The following is a 20,534-nucleotide window of genomic DNA, read 5'->3' on the forward strand; positions in this document are numbered from 1 at the left end:
GAAAGAAGAAGAATTCTTTTAAGACAAACCAAGAAAGAAAAATGATCAAAGTCCTATTTTCCTACCAGTGTGTTTGTAGACCTCGCTTCTTCAGATCCAAGAAAAAGAGAAGTGAAGGCAGGGTAAGGGCCGACTCCAGCGCAGGGAAAAGGTGCAGTTTACAGGGAGCACCCCATCTTCCTGTGTTCGTGCCTTTTGCCCCATTTCTAATGCTCACCCTACTCCTCCCACCACCCGGGGGAGGGGCCCTGCCACCGCCCAACCCACCTAGAAAATGTTACCCCCTGTGCTCTTCTTTTTCACGTTCCCTCTGTAGACCCGCCCCCATCTGCACCTGCTCCCCTGAGGGAATGGTTAGATACGGGATTCAAATGATTAGCCTTAGGGATGTAAATGTGTTACCCTTCACAGGGGCACTCGCATTTTAGCAAAGGACTCATGGACAGAAAACCCTAAAGGAAAAGAGAAAGGAACTGATTTATGCTGAATTGTCTGTCTACCAGCTTCCGGCCTCAGCCTCATCATTTAATTTCTCTGGGGCTGCCTCCGGTTCCTACCTCAGATTATGGTTTGAGAATTGAATGAACTAACATATACACAATCCTTAAAACAGCAGCTGGCACCTTGCAAGGGCTCCACGCACAACAGTCACCATTATTAACCTTCACTGTGACCTCCCGAGACAGGTACTGCTGGTCTCATCTTAAATGAAGTCATTTGCTCGGGAGTCACTTGCTCAGGATCACAAGGCTAAAAACTAAGTAGCAGAGTAGGGACACAACCCTCAGTCTACCAAGTGACCACAATTCCTGCTGTTTTCATAGCACAAAGCATGAATGTCTAACGGTAAAACCATGGACACGGCCACCCGCGGGGTGGATGACATTGAAGGGGTTCAGTGGCACCCCAGAGGCGTACTCCCATAAGGAAAGGCTGGAGGGGGGCACAGAGCGATTGCTGGGGCACGACCCAGCTGAAAAGCTGGCATGTTCTACCCACCTCTGAACTGCAGAGATCATGGACTATCAATTCACCTCATCTCGTCTCAGGTGTTCTGACTATAAAACGGGAACAGTCTCCTCAGGACGTTGTAAGCTCCTGACACCTAGAAATATTCATGACAAAAGCTAAGACTTCTTGCAAGGGAGATTCCAGAAAGGGATCCTGCAGTAGGGAGGGCAGTAAACCTGGGGAGGTAAGTTACTTCCAACTAGACATGGAGACTTCACAGGACCTGCTAGAGATGAACAACGCTTATTAAAAACAAAAACCAACAACAACAAAAAAAACTTAGTACCAGAGCCAATAATAGTGCTAGTACCCTTGTCAGGTTAAAAACTCTGAATTAAATCTGGGCAGTCTAATTTTTAATCTCCAAAGTATTCCTGAAAACTCACCTGCTTCCGTTATATATATATTACAGCTCCATAACTGGGCCTCCTTCCTTTTGGCTTGTCCTACATTGGAAAAGTATTCACTATTCTACTGAAGCTGACTTTCCTCAAAATAACCTCAGTATTCTATACTTACACAATTATGTCATGGATATAATCACTACCATCATGATTTCAGCAGCTATTTGTTGCACTATAATTTCCAGATGAATTTCTGGTATGGAAACAACATAGCCACAATAAGATAATTAATTACAACTCTATTATGACTAGAGCACCGAGTGAGTGAAATTAAAACTAACATTTTTAGTATTTCATTTTTAATATCATGTTCATCTTTGTAGCCAGAAATTAATTACTACGCAGACGCTTATTGTGAGTATATTTTGTTTCTGATAAAAGCTTCTTCTCCTTCTCCTTCTTCCTCTTTTGTGCTTTTCAACAACTACTTCTGCAAAGTTTGAAAGCCCACTGGAATGAGCTGATAGCTCCGTGCCACAAGGGATCAGATTTTGGGGTTTCCATGCACAAAATCACTTGGTTTTGCCACTTGGCACCATAACCTTGAGCAAGCTCCTAAGCATCTCTGTGCCTCAGTTTGGTCATCCAAACAATGGTGATAAAAACAGAACCTACTCCTAAATTATTCTGAGAATTAATTGGATAACTTACACAGAGCTGCACAAATGCTTTGGACTTACTGCCAAGTACACATTAGCAATGATCTGATTTATAAACTCAGTTCAAAGATATTCAACATTTAAATTTTTACTCAAAATTTTACAATCTCATACTTAAAAATGGGTAGGCCTCATATCTTACAGTGGTGGGGCTCCCATCACCATTTGCTTCTTTTTCTGCCAATGTACTAAACTCTGATTATTCAAAAGTCAGGTATGAATATCAATCCACCTAACACATTCTCTGAAGGAGTCCTTTTGCCATAATCCATAAAGAAAGTGGACTTATTCTCTGAGATAATGGAATGGGCCAGAGAGGATGACAGCCGATTCTAACTAATCAGTACTAATTACTAGGGGTCTTTGAGGCTGGCAGAACTGAGATTATATGAATAAACAAGTCTCATGGAAGGAAGAGGAAAGCCACTGCACTCCCTCAGTATTTTCCTAATCTGTTTTAACAGGCATAGTTTCATTCTGTTTATTCATGACCATTCCTCACACCATACTAAGTGAATTTTGTCTGATTAATATAATTTCAGACATATAAAACCCAATTTTAGGCTTCCACTACTGTTTTACCCATTTGGGCTCTGAGTGTATTTGGGTTCCTGAAAACCTACCTCCAACATCTCCATGAAACCAAATGCAAAACTCAGAGCAATTTGCCCCAAAATGATCTCCTTGCTGCCAGTCTCACAGCGCGTTAACTGACCAAAGAGAAGAATCCAGCACAATAGTCAATATGTCTTTTGAATAAAAGACAAATACAAATTAAGCCGATGGTGGTAACCAACATACTATACTTCTGACTACAGATACAAGATTCAGTTACAGAGACGCTGTGCTCCAAGAGAAGAAAACTTCCTAATGATATGTTCTTAACAATCAGTAGCATGAAAGTACCATAATCAAAATAGGGCAGGAGATTAAAAAAAAAAAAAAAAAAAAAGCATCAGGTCACTGCAGTCTTTAAGAAGATTAAGAACCAGTTAGAGTCATAAGAGAACTATCATGACAACATTTAGTGGTGACAAGTCTAATAAGCAGGGTACCTGGGATGCAAAGTCGCGTAAGGCAGGCACAGCCCTCAGGGAACCCACATCTATCACGGCTCAGCAGTTGGCCATCCCCAGGGTCTACAGTAAGATCTGCGAGGTGTGGGAGGCAGCAAAAGTCATTTTCAGCTGCAATCATCCATAATTCAGAGATGGGATTTAAGTAGGGTATTAAAGGAAGAATCAGGATTCAAACAGAGGGACAGAGGAAGAGAATGCAGGCATCGTCAAGGAGCCAACAAGGGGCAGGCAGGCCAGTCCCCAGCATGTCCTGGGGCTGATGCGTTAACAGCCAGTTCAGATGAGCAGAGGGTCTTCCAACCAGATGCCCAATGTTCCAGGCAGGGTCCCCTATGGAACATTCCTCACGCACAGTCTGTAAAACAATTTGGATATTTTAAATCTAGGAAAAATCATAACCAATTGGGGGGATGATAAATACAAATTAAGCGATACAAAACATGACGTCACATTATCACTTGTACTTTTCCATACATGCAAGTGACCTCTGCTCTAAAAAACAGATTTTTTCCTTTATTCCTACCACCCTTTTGGCCTATGTCCTTTCAGCAGCCAGCTCTCTAGAGAGCTCTCTCCCCCACTTGGCAACGTGGTTCCACCTCAGACTCATAATGACCGTCTGGATGTGGATTACTCTCAAGGCACAGCTTTGACCTCTCTGCTAAATGCCATTTCCAAAGTGAACTCTAGATTTCTCCCAAATCTGGTCTTTTCCATGCAATTTTATATTTACCATTATTCACCCAGGACCTCAGACCTGAAAATCTGTTTACCTTCCACCTCGCATTCAATCAGTCTCCAAAATTCTACTAATTTTGTCTCTGAAATGTCTCTTGCGCCCATGTATCCTTTCCATTCCTGTCACCTTCCCCTGGGGTTCAGATCTTCTCTGGACCTCAGCTGGTCTCCCCACCTTCGTCCTTTCCTGCTCCCATCCATATTGAGGGCTGCCAGATTAAGTTTCTGAAAGCGCAGCTTCTTGCTCACATCCTTCCCAGCCCCCAAACCATCACTGGCTTCCTGCCAAGTAAGTCCCAAAGTCCCCATTCCCACCAACCTTTCTGATCCCTTTCCTGCTGGTCTGGCTCACAGCTCCAGCCATAGTGCATTATTTGTTGTCCAGAAGACAAGGTCCACCCTCCCTGACCACCTTGCTGCTTCTGGAATGCCACTCCACCTGCCCACGTGTCCAAGGGCAACCGTCAAATGCTACTTCTTCAATGAGGCCATTCTACAACCTCTGGCAAGAAGTCGCCTTTCCCCTCTGAACTCCAATAGCACATCATCCAATACCACCTGGCATCTGAGTTCCTTGTGTACATGTGTTCCTACCTCTACAGGGATAACGGCCTCAAGGAGCATCTCTGTATGAAATAATCAAGCCCACGTTGTAAGTTAGGACTTTATTACAAGAAAGCATTGTGCAAGAGTTATGGAGAGCATAAGAGTATCAGCTAGCAGCTAAATTGGGGAATTATGTTCAAACCATGCAAAAATCAACAATATCAATAACTTTTTATTCATTGTATACAATGAAGTCATTAAAATACAGGACATCTCAGAGAAAGTGCATCTCCTTAACAGAATGAAAAATCTCAGGTAGCATACCACAGTGGCTTATAGCATAAACTCCGGAGCCATTTGGGGCTGGATTCTAACCCCAGCTCTGACTTTTACCTATTTGTGACCTTGGGCAAGTCAGTTAGGCTCTTTGTGCCTAAATTTCTTGTAAATAAATTAAAATAGATACTAATAGGACCTTCCCCATAAGACTGTGTGAGAATTATATACAAACTGTATGTAAAACACTTAGACCTTGGCACATAATTAGTGCCATTGTTAACTAGTCTTATTATCATTATGAAACTCTTTTATATGGGTAAAAAACAAACTCCACAAGAATCAGATATTTGGTACTTAGGATGCCTATCAGGATTTTACTAGAGAGACTTCACCATCTTAAAATTGTCATTCAGATTTGCTCTATTTCCTGACAGGGATCCTTTGACTGACAGACAGGTAGGGTGAAATTCACTGGGGGTTGCTCTTTGTACAATGGATTGAATGCTATGCAAACGGGGCAGGCTCCAAGATCACTGAATCAAACACAAAGCTTTCAGACATCAAAGGGCACACCCACAAACAGCTATTGTTTCCCACAAACAACGCCATTGTTGTCATCCAGATGGATGACAAATGTAGCTGTTTGACTTACGCATTTTGGTCAGTGGCTCTGCGTGGACACAACCACAAATACAATAATTGCGGCAAAAGAAAACTAGAACTATGCACTGAATTTAGTCAGATAAGCAAGGTTTTGAGGTCAGCTGTTTAAAGGACACTAATCCACAGCATTTGGCTGTACTAAGAATATATGAGTCCGTTTCAAGCCCATCACATCATACAGTGATTTATTTATTAGTGGTGTGGGGTACAGCTGTGGCTATAGGGTATCAACATCTGCCATTTTCCCCAAAAACTGTTTAAATGCATTAAACATAAATTGCTACAAATATCTCAACTTGAACTTGAGTTGCAGACACATATCCATACACAGTAAAACAAAAACTGCTTGGACACTTGATGTTTTATTACATTTTACTAAAATTATTTATAGCTCAAAGCTACTCGTTATGTCAGAATGATCTGAGTGATAGGATAACAAATTCACATTTATCACCATCTTATTTTCTGATAAGATATAGAAATGATAAGAATTATGACAATAAGACTGATGCTACATAAGAACAAACCAAAAAAAATCTGTCCCTTTTTCCAAGGTTGGAATCTGTTTTTACTCACTACTTAGAATATAGGCATGGCTGCTTCAACAAGTTCTCTTCATCCCAAGTGTGAGAGAAGATTAGGCTAGGTAGACTGACTATCAAAATAAACACCCCAAATTTCATTGGCCTAATGCAATAATGGCTTAATCTCCTGTTCACACTGTGTTCCAGTGCAGCTTGGTAAAGGGGGTTATGCTCCACAGGGTCATTCAGGACCCAGGCTCCTTCCATCTTGTGGCTCCATCATACCCTAGGGCTTCAGAGTTCTCCGCTGCCACACCTACAGCTGGCATGCAGACCAGAAAGAGAGTGCAGAAATGGCACCCAACTTTTAACTGCCTCTCATCTCCACACACATCCCATTGGTGAGAACCAGTCCCATGGTCCCACCTAGAAAGTAGTCTAGAACAGTGGCAGACTCTTAGGGACATTCAGCAATGTCTAGAAACATCTTTGATTGTCACAACTGGGCAACTGGCATCTATCTAGTGGGCAAAGTCTAGGACTGCTACCAAATATCCCACCATGCACAAGACAGTCTCCCCAAAAACAAAAAATTATCCAGCCCCAACCATATCACATGTCAATGCTCAGGTCTACTACTGTTCTCCACTAACATACACTCTAATTAATCCCAACAAATCCATGATAACAATAGTTGTTCATTCATTTGTTCCTCCATTCTTTGTTCCTCCATTCATTCATTCATCCAACTCCTAAATAAGAAAAGGTCCCTACAGTCAAAGAATTCACAATGGAGCAGGGGATCAACAATCACAGTATTATCATACACAGAAGTAAGTAGAATTTAAAAAAAAACAAATGGGAGGAAAATTAATTCTTCCTAAGAGTTGGAGGAGGATCCATAGGGCAGGTTCAATGGGAAGAAAGTCTTGAAGGAAGCATATAGTATTCACAGCTTTCCATCAAGATGTTGTGGGGGATGTTTTCCTCTTTTTTTGGGGGGGGGTGTGGGCAGGGTGGAGAAAAGGCGTTCCAGGAAATGGGAACTGCATGAACAAAGGAAGGTAATATAAAAGGATATGATTTATTCCACTTCTGGTATGGGGAAAAACAGTAACTAGGGGAGGGGAGGTTATAAAAATGCATTTTTGCTCAAACATAATTTTTAGTGGCATCGTCAGCTCTCAGCATCTGATCGAATGTCTCGCACACCTACGAGCTCGTACACTGGCTTTCTGTCAAAGTGGTCCTTCAAGAAACATTTCACACCACCAGACTTCACAGAAACTTGTTAGCATTGGGCAAAGCTGAGGTAATAGCAGGAAATCTCACTGCAAATTTCCCAACAAAACTATCACCAACTCTCAAACAACACTGCCTCAAAGTCAACCTCAAATGTTTCAGGCAGGTGGTTGACTAAAATCATCCATCTTTGTTCCTGAAGACAGGACCATGTAGAAGTCAGATCTCTTCTTAACTTACGTTACACTGAACCCGTTTTGTTTTTATTTTTAAAGAGTTTTCACCCCTTTCGATTCTTAATTCCCATTGTCAGTGCAGCTCCCAGGCTGCAGTTAAGAGCCCAGATAGCCCTGGTCTGGCATATCCAAGCTCTGGCATAAACTCACCACGTGACCTTGGATAAGTCACCTAACTTTCTAGGCTCAACTGCCTCCAGATAACATGCTTAAAGCACTTAGCACTGCGCCTGAAGCATATAATAAACACTATTATCTTTGTACAATAGTTATCTCTCCCAAAATTGTCGTGAACTGTGGATTCTGACATAGTTTGGGAAAGAAAATACCTGGAATAATTTCCATGTCATTTTTGTAGAATAATATTAAGAACAATTTCAACTTGCTTTGGCAAGACGTTTTTAATCACAAACCCAACACCAGCTTGTAAACAAATCAAAAAACCACAGTTGTTCTTGATTTTGAAGCTAAAATTGAATTTTAAAAAATACCATATACCTACATAATAATTTACCCCATTATTCTCTTTCCTCACTTGTCCTCATACTGTTGTCTCTCTCTCTCTCTACTTTTCTTAACTGTGATCAGCTTTGGGAAAACAAAGTACATTTAGCTGTTAAGCACAATAGATTGTATCAAACGACACCATCACCTAGCACTGAAAAAAACCTCATAAAGGAAGAAATTTGTTTCTTTACAAGTCAGAATCTCAAAGGAGAAGTTAAATGAGGGAAGCGGACTCCAGAACCCAGAGGAGATTACGGCACGCTCGGAAACCACTTCCTCCTATGGTGGGGCGAGAATTCCAAAGTGCAGGAGATCAAGTCCTTTATTTCTAGGGTTTTAGTCTAAATGAAACCCCATTCGCCTTTACTACAAGTGGAAACAGAATCTAATGGTGCTGGCCTTTGCAATAAGTCAAAGGTAAAGAATAAAACGAAAGCTGAGGCAACTAGAGGAACTAGGCTGAATCACATTTAGACTTCAAATCAGAGTGCCCTCCGAATTTACACAGAATTCTAAATTGTCTGGACAGCGCCTTTTTTTCAATTCCCATTGCAAACTGGTCTTGAGCCCAACAGAAAGTTCTTCTAAGCAGCACGTTCAAGAAAGGGTTTGACAGATAGATCCCACGGATCAGGTGAAGTAAGTCTGGGGTAAAATCTGACATCTTCTTTTAACTTCTTAGTGAAGACATTTTTTGTTGTAAATCAACAAATTTCTCGTAAGGAAATACAACTGCCAAGGGGATGCAATTCTCAAATACTTTATTATTTGTCATAAAACCAAAGTGTATGCATGATTAATTTTTGATAGACTTGACTCCAATGTTGGAAAAAATAAGTAAACTATGGACTCTGCAAAGAAACACCAATTCTTTGAATTAATATTTAGCATTTTGTATACAGAAATAAAAGTAATTTATTAAATGAATTCTGTTTGCCTAAGATTCTCCTTCCAGAAACAAGGTATTCACCTTTTCTTAGATGAAGTAATAGACCACGAAGAAATTGGCTTATCAGGAACATAAATGAATATATCTTGGTATACATAATGATTACAGGGAAATCTGACTGAAAGGAAGATGTAGATGTCTAGCAATTACCTTCAGCTGCTATGTGCATGGGGTTTACAAAACTGGCAACCAGCAAGCTAATTACTCTTCTGGTGATTTGCTGCAGGTCCAGCTGGCACCAACCTAACATCCCCAGATAACAGAAACAGAACACAACGGGTTATTATTTGAGGCACCAGCTAACGAATAGAAAAATCCGTGACTTATCTAAGGGCCTTATCAGTTGCCATTGTGGAAGAGAACAAACTTTCCTCCACCATCATGGTTCTTCTGGCTGGTCTAATAATCAAATAGACATGAGACAGATTAGCCAGAGAAAATAATCAAATTTAATATTTACGTACGCATGAGAACTCCACATACATGAGAGAGTCAGAGATCCCACATGCACGAGAGCTTCAGAGATGGAAAAGAGGATGTAGGTATGTAAGACATTCTGAGCTAGGGATGAGGAAATGCACCTTGGGGGCCTTCAATGGATCATTGCAGGATGATAAGAGCAGATGTTTAATAAATAAAAGTTTGCTCTACCATACAGATGGGTCAAAAAGAGATTATCACTGATAACCTTACCATGGCCAAAGCCCCTAGCTCAAGTTCTTCTAGGCGGTTAAGGGAGAGACAGAAGTTTCAGGAACTTGAAGCTAACATTGCCCTTAGCTCAAAACAATCCACATACCACAGAAGCACCTCTTGGGTGGACTGGCTCGGAACCCCCACACCATCAAGTCCACCAGTTAACGATTCAGAGAGAAATCTGACAAATTGGAGCCAGGGCTTCACATTATTTCCACTCAGGAGTAAGGAACCAGGCCTGGTTCCTTTCCCAAGCCCTACTCGGCATTAACAGACTCATTAGGAAATCCCTTCCATGTCTTTGGGAGGAAAGCACTGGGCACCATGTACACACGCGCCCCATCACACTCCATACTGTGCTCACGTTGCAACATGGTCCAGAAGCAGCCGAGCTGCCAAAAGATAAGGCAACTCATCTGCTAGCATCATGTGGTTCCACCAAGAAGGGGAAAAACAGTCAAGAAGAGCATAAGCTCATACATCAACACACTCCGGATATCAGTGCGACAAGGAACCCAGAGCAGCTCTAGGTTCATGCATTTTCACATTAGCTATCAAAGGGCCCAGACGGAAATCCTACAAAAATCAGCAACCCAGCCTGAACTGGACCACAGCTCTCAAAGTCATTTCTGAAGAATACATTGATTCCACTATTCCTTCAACAAGTATTTATTGAGTGCCTACTGTGTACCAAGCCCTATGCAACAATCCTGCCGGGCACAGCAAACACCACTGATTAAGTGGAATTTTTTAAAGATCTCATTAACTCTACATTTAAAGCGTGTAGCCTAGTTTTCTTGCCTTTATTAAAGAGCTCTCTTCCTTAAAATAGTCATCATCATAATAACGCCATCCCAAAAAGCAGATTCATAAATACAGGGACTAACAAAGCCACACTGCCTCCCCCGTTCTCTCCTGCCTCTTCTCTTAGGGTGGCTGTATGTCTCACCATGTGAGATGCCCACAAAACCTGTTTCAGGATTCCGAACAACAATCGCAGAACAAGGACAGAGCTCCTAAGTAGGGTGACCAACTTGCCCCAGCTGTCCTGGGATTGTTCTGGTTGGAAACAGGAAACTCTGTCAATCCGGGTATCCTTTAGTCCTAGACAAACTGAGTCGGTGGCTCATCATACCCTGAGAAACCAGACCCGAGGAAAGGGAGGTCCATTACCGGAGGTCCTTCACTTGCTCGGGAGGAGCGAGGCCACAGGAGGAAAAAAAACTGCTGTTCTTTAAGGCAGGCCCTGGTGGCCTGAGGCTGTCTCAGAACTTCCCAGCTTTCTCTGGCTTCCTCCGGAGAAGGCCTGTCATCTTCAACTCTGGGCCATTAAGCAAGCTTTCCAAAGACTCTCCAATGACAAAACTCTAAGGACAGTGACATACAAAAAAATCCTCATAGAAAACGCCAAAGGGTGTAGTTATTTGGATGTGATTATTTCTGTGGCTAGTTTCAGAGCTGCTTCTATTTAGACCATGACTGTTCACTCTGAGATTTCCAGAATCCAGCACAATGTCTGGTGGATGGTCGACACTGAATAAAATGGACATTAATCACAGCTGCCATTTATGCAGTGCTTATGACGGATGAAGCAACACTTCATGTAACGATCTCACTCTCACAATAACTCAGGGGTATTGATTGTCCCCCATTGTCCAGATGCGGAAACCAGGATCAGTCAGACCTTATTTACTCAATATTCTTATGGCAGAGCTCACATTTGAACCCAAACCCATTTCCCTTCAAATGTTTTTAACGACTCAACTGAATTAGAGTTGAGTAACGTGTGGATATACATGTATGGTACAAGATCAAGAAATGAGAGAGAAAAGCATCAGATACATTTCTTTTATTCTCTGCCCTTTTAGCTTTGCCATTGTCTAAAAAGCAGAAGACCAAATTAATTATGAGTTAAGTTCACACATTAAGCTATGGCAAGGCAGGAGTTTTTGTCAGAATTTTGTAGAAGTATGCCGGGCAAACAATATTTGCACTCAATATTTGAATAAATTTAATAAACACAATTGTATACCTAATATAGGGTTAAGTCATCAATGTTCAGTGTTTCAAAGGCTCTTTTACCCACCACCATTGGTGAAAAGACGGATTTCTCTCATAGATTTCTGAAATGTTAGTGTGATGCAGTAAGAGTGGATGGACAGGTACTTAGCCCAGTCCGAAATGGCTCTCTACCTGCATGGCTGACTTAGCTGTTACTTAATTAAAATGACAGTAATCCTTATGTCTCACGCAACAAAGGGGCAAACACTCTAACAAAATACAGACATCTAGCCATGGGCTCTCCAAGCACTTTTAATTTCATATCAACCTGCAAGGAAACAATTTGCAAACCTACCCCAGAGCCATACAACTGCAAAAGAATATCACACTAAATGCTTTATTTCTGAGACATTTGTCTTAGCTCCATTCACTATTCATCAAGCTGAGAACATCATTTTAATGTATTCTAGGCCATTTTCTCCAAGCAGCTGAACACATTTCCTCTTTCTTAATAACACTATCCATAATGACCAAGCGTTCTGAGTGTGAAAGAAGAGTTTCGATCATGTGGATGAGTATCCAAAATCAAGAGGTGATGTAAACCAGATGTCTATCACAAAGACACTTAGAGCCACCAGTTAATTATTCAGGGAGACGTGGTAGCTGGTTGTGGGCACTGTCACCCACATGTGTCAAAGCCAAACAGCAAAGTCTGCTCCATGAGATCGTGGGGTGGTCTGGTGGGGTGTAAAGTTCTCATGCTGCTTGCCGTACGTCACCAAGGAGAGAGTTTTTTGTTTTGTGTTGTTGTTGTTTTGGGAAGAAGCAAATCGGAGTTGAAAAACAGACTGTCGATAGTAATTCATTTTGTTAGAATGATAATCCTAGGTGAGAACGTTCACCTCCCAACCATTGGTATGCACACCGCGACCTGGCCACTGTAATTTGATTCAATTCTTAATCACTATTAATGCAAGCAGGCAAAGCTGTTAAAAGTTTCTCTTAACTTCATTTAAAATCTATAGGCCCAAAGCATATAAAATTCCTTTAATGCAGTAGGTCAAAAGCATTTCTGTGTCGTCAATGATTGAGTCTTTACTGAGCCCTGACTTTGTACAAACATGGGGGTGAATACGAAATTGGGTTAAACTTCATCCAGTCTTTATCTTCAAGGAACTTCAAGGGACCTGAGATCCTGCTTGTCCCCATCTCTACATGTGACAGTTCACAGGCCCACTTGGGGGAACTGTACCCTTCTCCCCCAGCTGAGCAATGACTCTTCTGCTCACTAGGAATCTTATGACATGTGGCTTGATGACAAAAGATGTCCTGGAACATCTTTTCAATACACCTCCCTTTAGCTTGAGTGGGTTTCTGTTCTTTTGCAATTAAACAGAAAGAAAAGACATGTCAATCTTAGGTGGTAATTAATATAAGGCAATCTATGATGAGTGCCCTTTGAATGAATGAATGTTGAATGAAATGAAAGATGGATTTTGCCAAAGAACTTTGGAGGAGTGAAGGATTGCTAAGGACTCAAGTGATGAAGTTAATTTTTTAGAAGAGTTAAGAGCTGAGTCCCACCTTTAAATATGGGCTATAAGGAGAGGATATTTTAGGTTACAGAATATTCCAAAATTAAGAATAATACTATGGAAACCATTTTTGAGGAATAGTGAGTAAGTTAACTATCCCAGCTAACAGGGTATTTTAAAGTCAGGCAGAGAAAAGCAGGGTTGGAAACCAAGTCTTTCTAGAGTTAAGCTGGGGGAAACTTTAAAGACGAAGCAATATTAGCTTTAACACAATCCCCTCCACCCTCAAAAAACAGAAGCCACTGAAGGTTATTAAGCAAAGGAATGAACAATTACAACAGCCTGGTCCTAAAGGTGAGGGTGTTTTGTAATACGGATTTGGGGTGGGAAGCCAGGAGGTGAGGGTCCCCACTCTAAAAGCCCAGAGAGAAATAAGGTTCTCAGCTAGGATGTGGCATTGGGAATGCAATTAAGGGAATGTGGGAACTGTCACTAAGGAGGGACAGTTAATCTGCTTGTAAACAGAACGCCCATAGCAATAATGCTCCCTATTTCCACAGTAACTGTCAAAGCTTTTATCAAAAAACTCATCAATTCTTGGAGATCCTCAGTGAGGAGGAATGCATCTCGGTAATTATCTGATTGATAAATGGGACCTATTCCAGGAAAGTTACAGTTCCTTGGTAGGTAAGAGTAAGATGGGATAGAAAGGAGTAGAAAGAAAACGGAAGCACAGAACACAGATTTGTAGTTTGCGCTTACTGGGACCTTGCCCCTACCAGTGGCACGTCCGCATTTCATCAATCCCCTTTTTCCATTGAAGGTCTGATATCCAGGAAGCCCACGTGATGTTAGAATAAGTTTCATCATGTAGGATGTTTGCTGTGAGTTAATTGATACAGGAATTAACAATCGAGTGGCGATTTCCTTCTTATCCCCTCCACTCCCGGCAGAGCACAGGCTGTCCCCCACAACTGTACAAAGAATGTACTCCAGGTCTCAGCAGACATCCAGCGTCTAGGCCAGGAAATCACAGTTCTCAAGAACCGCCCAGAGGAAGTGTAAGTCACTCATACACGACTCGAGGCCTTCCTCTTAATCTTACAATGACAGGAGGTCGACCCAGAAGTCAAAAATCCTTAAACATAAAATAAGTACTTATTTTCTCCAGATTGTGATGTCAGTCTTTGAAGCAGGCTCCTGAAACACACAGGTGACGCTCAAAAACACTGTGAAGGAAGGAGCAGGAAAAGCAACGCCTTCCTCCCCTTCCGGCGTCTGCGACACTGCCTGCCAGCGCCAGGAACCACGCTGATGCCACAAAGGTCCTCTACCTGGACGGCTGGCTTCATTATGAAATTAAGCCGTGGGGAGTCAGAGGTCAAACAAAATATGGACATATATTTTGGAGCTTCCCACATGTATTTCAAGACTAGTCCCCCATGGCTTCATTTTCCCTCTCGGTCTGGGCCTCGCTCTCTGCCCAACCGAGGCACCTGGCACTGGCTCCTACAGGCCAAGGAGGGGCTATTATCTCGTTCTCCCTGCTGGTTTCTCCCTGCTGGTTCTTTGCACTGCAGAACTTTCTGGGTGCAATACTTTGTCACTTGAGAGGAAGGACCCAGGGTGGCCTCTGTGTGCTTGGGCCAATACTCATGTCCTCTAGTCCCTGTGACACTGGGGCTAACAGTTTACCATGTCACCTGTCTATGGAAAGCTGTCTTTATAAAGATGACTTCAGTAAGGTGATTATCGAGTCAGAGCAATACTATTTAGTTAAATTCCATGCTTAAGCTAAAAGTACTCATCAAATCCTAAAATTCTAATCCACGCATGCACGTATCACAACATGAACAAACATATTTGAGGGACCAGCACTTCCCAGAGCAAAATCTCTGTACAGCCACCAACTGCTTCATCCACAGCCCATTGCAATGCCTGTTCCATAGCACTCAACTATTTTTAGGGCGAGTGTGGCCAGGAAGGCTTGGAAACCGACCACCATTCGCGTTACCATGGTTGCTGATGGAAGCGTGAGTGCCCCAGACTCTCTGAGTATTCTATCAGTCTTGTGACCAGAAAAAACTTCTCACTCAAATCGCTTTTACCAAACCTCAAAGTACCAAGAAAGAAAGCCAAGGCTATTCTACACACATCCCTGCCTTCTCCAGGTCCTATCTGTTGCCCTGCAGTCCTTGCTGGGCAAGGCCACCTCCTGGGTGAGGCCAGGCCCATTGCCACTCTTTTCCTACCCTGGACTGTTCCAAACAAACTCAGAAAGTCTTAGACAAGAGGCAGATGGTGAGGGAGAGAAAGTCTGTAACACCTCTCTATTACATAATGCTAGCACCGAACCTCCTAGAACCAGTCTGGGAAATATCTCCTGGCTTAACATTTCAGAATAAACAACTACTCAAACAGGTAAAAGAGAGAAAATTACCATTGTTTATTTGATGACCAGTGTACAGTCATATTAGTGAATATAACACCAATAGATCAGTAAGGAACGGGTTGGGGTGGGACCAGAGTCTTTAAGATATTTATCATTCATTCATTCAGTCAGTACTCGTGTAATACTGAGCACCTACAAAGCACTGAGCTAGGCCTGGTGGGAACACACTTCCTTGCGGTGGGAACACACTTTACAACCCTGCCTGGGCCACATCACTTGTGGATGTCATCAGTGCTGCTCACCTACATCCAGTTCTCCCTTTTCAGTACAAGAAATACTGAATTGCAGCTAAATGGAAGCACAGGACTGGTTCTGGCTGATACAGCATTAGTCACTTCTGGGTCTGTTCTGATTACTAGAGCCAGACCATCTAGCTTCCTTCCCAATGCTGCAGTGATCTTGCAGGTACATGGAAGAGCACACCTCCATCAGTCTGGGTCCTTGAGTGACTTGAATGAGCAGGACCCACCTGCTGACCACGCTGGACACACAGCATGGGAAAGAAAGACACTGTCTTTAGCCACTAAGATGCGGGGTTTATTTGTTACTGAGGAATAATCCAACCTATCTTGCTGATACATCACCGACTTAAAAAACAAGAGGAACCTGCAAAAGCGCCTGCCCACATCTGTTTTCTAAATCAGATTATACAGAAAAGCAGAATTTGTTTCAAAATTCAAATGCAGCAGGGACTGAATAATACCTTGAAATGTAGAGGGTGCCAACATGATAGACAGGTTCAAACAACACCGAGGGAGGAAGGAATGAAAACAGAATAACCTTTCAGTAATGGTGAAATCTAACCATTTATGTGGAATTCCGCTGAAGAGTTTCAATACTATGAAGAAAAGGTCACCTTGTAACAACAGGTCCACTCATTTACAAAGTAGTGAGCTCCGCAATGAAAGAGGCATTCAAGTAAAGGCCAAATGATAGTATGCTCCCTCCTCAGAAGTCTAATACCACTCTTTGTTACTCTCTCGAGCTTCCATTGAACTTAATTAGAATCAGATCATTATTTCTCCATCGCCCCTCTAAGCTCCCTGAAGGTGGTTCATTTCTGTGCCTCCACACGCCCCCACCTCTTGGCCCTTATAAAAAAGCCCAATATATGTCAGGTGTCTGATAAATATCTGCTGAATGAAGTAAATGAACGTTGTAAAACCAGCTCTGGTAGCAAAGGTTTGTTTAATACCTCTAGGGCTCCCCCAACCTAAAGTTAAACACTACTGCAGACATCTGGGGGTGGGGAGCTTTCACCTAAAAACAAAACAAAACAAAACACACACACACACACACACACACACACACACACACGCCATAAAACAATTGACCATCAATACAACACTTGATTATAATTCCTGACTGTACACAATTTAAAACCACAGTGAAACCTAACATTGTACTATGGCCATCTTTGTTCCTGGACGTGCGTTTACATGTGCAGGCAGCTGTTTTCCCATGTGGAATTTTGTGTGTGAGGTATTTATTTTTTTCTATTTTAAAAAAAACATACAACCACACCCTTTGTTTCTATTGCATTATTACACTCCTTATAAGCCCATCCCATGGTTTTTCTTCTTGCAGGAACACAGCACACACCCTGCATTATTGCTGACAGAAAAATTACTTGTCAAGATACCTCTATCTTAACAGCATTACAAATCTAATCTTTCCAAAGCCTTGGCCTTTGTTTCAGCTGGGACTAGATAATTCACCTACTTCTAGTGATTCCTGCATGCTTTGAGAGTAGAAGGGGAAACGCGAGTGTCACTTGTTTTGTTTTGTTTTTTAAGTCACCTTTCAAAACAAAAACTACCTTAGACGTGAATGACAAATCTCTCAAGTTTTTTCATTTTATTTTTTAAGGGATTTGGGGATGGGGGGAGTGGTGAAGAGAGTATCTCCCACAGGCACTGCTGCTGCTACTGCTGCAGTGTAAGAGAGCACCAGCATAGCCTAGGTCCTCAGCAATCCCTCCTCCAACGAGACAACCCTGGTGCATTTCCATAACCATTCTTATCCTGCTACCTTGTGTAGGACGCCAGGACTCAGCCCTCTAGGAGAGAACACCAACGCCAAGGTGTCCTGATACGTCTGAAGGTTACGTTTTCATTGAGCTCTATCACGATTAACCCCAGATCTGGTTGGGCTGACATCAAAACAGAACTATCCTTGGAAAGAAAAGAACAGGCCGGAGTTTTTGGAAAAGAACCAAAAACCTAAAGATAAAATGCAGACTGAGAACCTAATGGTTCACAGCTATATAAATGGAAACTTAACGAAAGCTGCTTTCTGCTCCCCCAACAGCCCTCCCTTCTACCTCCCAGTAACTTACAGCTGGCATGTCCCTCTTGATATTGCAAACACTATTACAAGGAAGGGATAGGGAGAGAGACATTATTTCATAAGAAAGTCACTACATTTGACCAGTGCCCTAATTGAGCACTGGTCAAATTTATAATCAGCCTTACAATGATAGCTTTTCAAACAAACAAACAACAACAAAATATACACTATCCCACTTACAGACTGAAGCCAAAATATATTACTACAGTTAAGAAGCAGGCATATTTCCAAACCCCAGAATTCAGATACAACTGCCTACGTATTGACTATATCAAAATTATTATCAAAGGAAACCAGGTGGAATTTATACAACCCGAACGCACCCTGCTCTCAATGACTTCTTCAAAAAGAAGGTTTTAAAGTCACAGGCAATTTCTTTCTTAGAACCGGGAGTTTCAGCAGGCCCCCACTGCGCCTCCACACAAATAGGGATGGAATGGTGATGCAGAAACCACCCAAACCGCCCCGTGCAAGCACTGTTGGCCCAAATGACCCAAAGACACCGGGCGGCTACTCAGATTATTGGGGTTACCTGAATGTGTCACCAAGTCCCTTTCACCCCCTTCTGCGTGATGACATCAAGTGGAAATGGCACGCGTTTGGGAAGCAAGAGGCTGACAAGCAGGAAGCACAATTGAGCCTCAGCTTTGTTCAGCCTGCAGTGAAATACATGCAGTAAGGGTTAGGTACGCGCAGCAGAGAGGAATCCAAGCACCCTCCTGGCCAGCAGCGGCGGGTGGGTGTACTGGGAAGGTGGGAGAAGGCGGCGGAGGTGTGGAGGGCTGGCGGGCCGCGGAGGGGGCGGAACGCTTCCTAATTGTCTCTACAGGATAAATAACCACCTCCCCCCACTCCTCTGCAGTCTCCCCCGCCCCCAAGTTCTCCTCTGGTGGTAGCGCGTCTGCTAGCGACTGTAATTCCTCGGAAAGAAATATGAGAAGGCGGAGAATAACATCTTGGGTCAAATACACACTAGCAATATTTACTAGGTAAACCCGGTTATAGCGGAATGCGGGGCGCCTAGCCACCAGCCCGGACACACACACCAGAGCTGCATTCGCAAGCATCCTTCCTTCTTTCACCCCGTCGGCCACCTCATCAAGTCACTGTCACTCTATTTTGCCGATTACTCTACTCTGTGCAAAACCATGTCATGCTCCCCTGACCCACCCACACCCTAGGCGGGATCAGGGGACGCCGCTTCCCGAGCAGCGTCCCAGGAGTCCAGCCTGCTTTGTCCTGCTTTGTCCTGCCGCTGCCCTTCCAGGAACCAAGAGCCCAAAGCGCGTGGGTCCGCACAAAAGACCCCCACCATCTGGCCCGCCACTGCGCCTTCTCCTCCTGGGAGGGGCCCCCTGGGCCGCCGAGGGGCAAGCAAGGTAACTTCTGCCGCTGGGGAAGGCGCCCGACGAGGGGCTTTCGACAGGACCGACACGGATGTGTGCGGGGTGGGGGCGCAGCTTGGGCGCGCGCGCCCACGAGGCGCGGGCACGAGACGAGCAGCGTCTTAGGACCACAGCTCCAGGGGGCATCCGAGGACTCAGCAGAGCCACTGACAGCGCCATCCCCCACCCCCGTCCCCAGCCGCCAGCCCAACTCCACCAGCGCTCTGGGGAAATGCAACTACCTCCCTCGCGCTCCTGGGCCGCCCGCCGCACCCCCCGGTCCCCAGGACCCCGGCGGCCCCGCCACCCCCATCCACCCGCCAAAGGGTACCCCTTTTACACCAGGCAGTGGCTCCCCTTTCCCGCTTCTCTGCTCTACATGCGGCCGCTCACATCCTTTTGCACCCCTCTCGCCGCCCGGGACCCAGAAGGGGCAGAGCAGAGAAACAAACCGAAACTCACCGACCTCTCTGGGCAGCGGGCTCGGGTGCTTCCTGCAGAAGCGGCAGCATCACAAGGGTGGTCCCGCCGCGCCCGCCACCAGCTCCGCCAGCCGCGCGGCGCGGTTGCCTGGCGGGCGCGGGGAGCGCGGCGTCAGCGCCTGCAGCCCCAGCTCCCTGCTCCGCCCTTCGGGAGGCGCCCCACCTGCCCCGCCGCCCTCCACGCTCTGGGCCGGACGACGCCGCCAAGCAGCAAGCGGGAGCTTTTGGTGTCACCGCCCAGACTAAGGCACCGAAGGGGGTGGGGACGGGAGGACAGGCTCCGCTCTCCGCGGCACCGCCCCTCCCCCGCGGCTCCACCTCCTCCAGTCCCCCCACCTCCATTTGTCCCAGACATCGATCTGTCTGTCTGGAATCTCAGAACCCCCCGGGGGTGAGGAGCTGCCCGCCTTCTCGCGCTCCCTCGGCCTTACCCTCAAGTGCCCAACCTCGGCAGGGACCTCGATGTTCTTTTCCACGCGAGCAAGTGGGAAGGGAGCTGGAATCAGGTGTGAAAGGAGGCGGAGCTCGGCCAGCAGGAGGGCGTGCCGGAGGTGGAGGCCAAGGCCGGCGGGAACCAGTCGGCTCTCAACTTGGGAACCGATCGAGGGAGGAGTTGAGGTCGTCAGGTTTCCAGACACTGTCCTGGCTCAGTGTCACCGCCGAGACTTTGTAGCTGACCCTTAAAGTTCACACAGTCCAGCCAGGACAGGTCCTGCTTTCGTGGACCGGACGCCCGGATGGATTGCCCCACTACTTGGCTCCCTCGGATGGGTGCTGGGGGAGACGAGCAGGGAGGT

The 20,534-nt window shown here is 44.5% G+C and overlaps 1 protein-coding gene across 6 annotated transcripts in view; it reads right to left on the minus strand.

Annotated features, from left to right (window-relative positions):
• Positions 1-20,283, minus strand: part of RNF152 (ring finger protein 152) — an 85,731-nt gene extending 65,448 nt beyond the window's left edge. The window contains exons 1-4 of one of the 6 annotated variants that reach the window (XM_033087210.1): positions 19,718-19,978; positions 18,403-18,526; positions 3,130-3,508; positions 1,000-1,105 (exon numbers count right to left, since the gene is read on the minus strand). The gene's annotated coding sequence lies outside the window, so the exon portion shown is untranslated. Of the gene's footprint in view, positions 1-999; positions 1,106-3,129; positions 3,509-18,402; positions 18,527-19,717; positions 19,979-20,168 lie in introns of those variants that run through there. The other 5 variants (XM_033087212.1, XM_033087209.1, XM_033087213.1 and 2 more) reach the window with 5 other exon arrangements.
• Positions 20,284-20,534: the final 251 nt, after the last annotated feature.

The sequence above is a fragment of the Rhinolophus ferrumequinum genome, chromosome 19, assembly GCF_004115265.2.
Source record: "Rhinolophus ferrumequinum isolate MPI-CBG mRhiFer1 chromosome 19, mRhiFer1_v1.p, whole genome shotgun sequence".
Lineage (NCBI taxonomy): Eukaryota > Metazoa > Chordata > Mammalia > Chiroptera > Rhinolophidae > Rhinolophus > Rhinolophus ferrumequinum.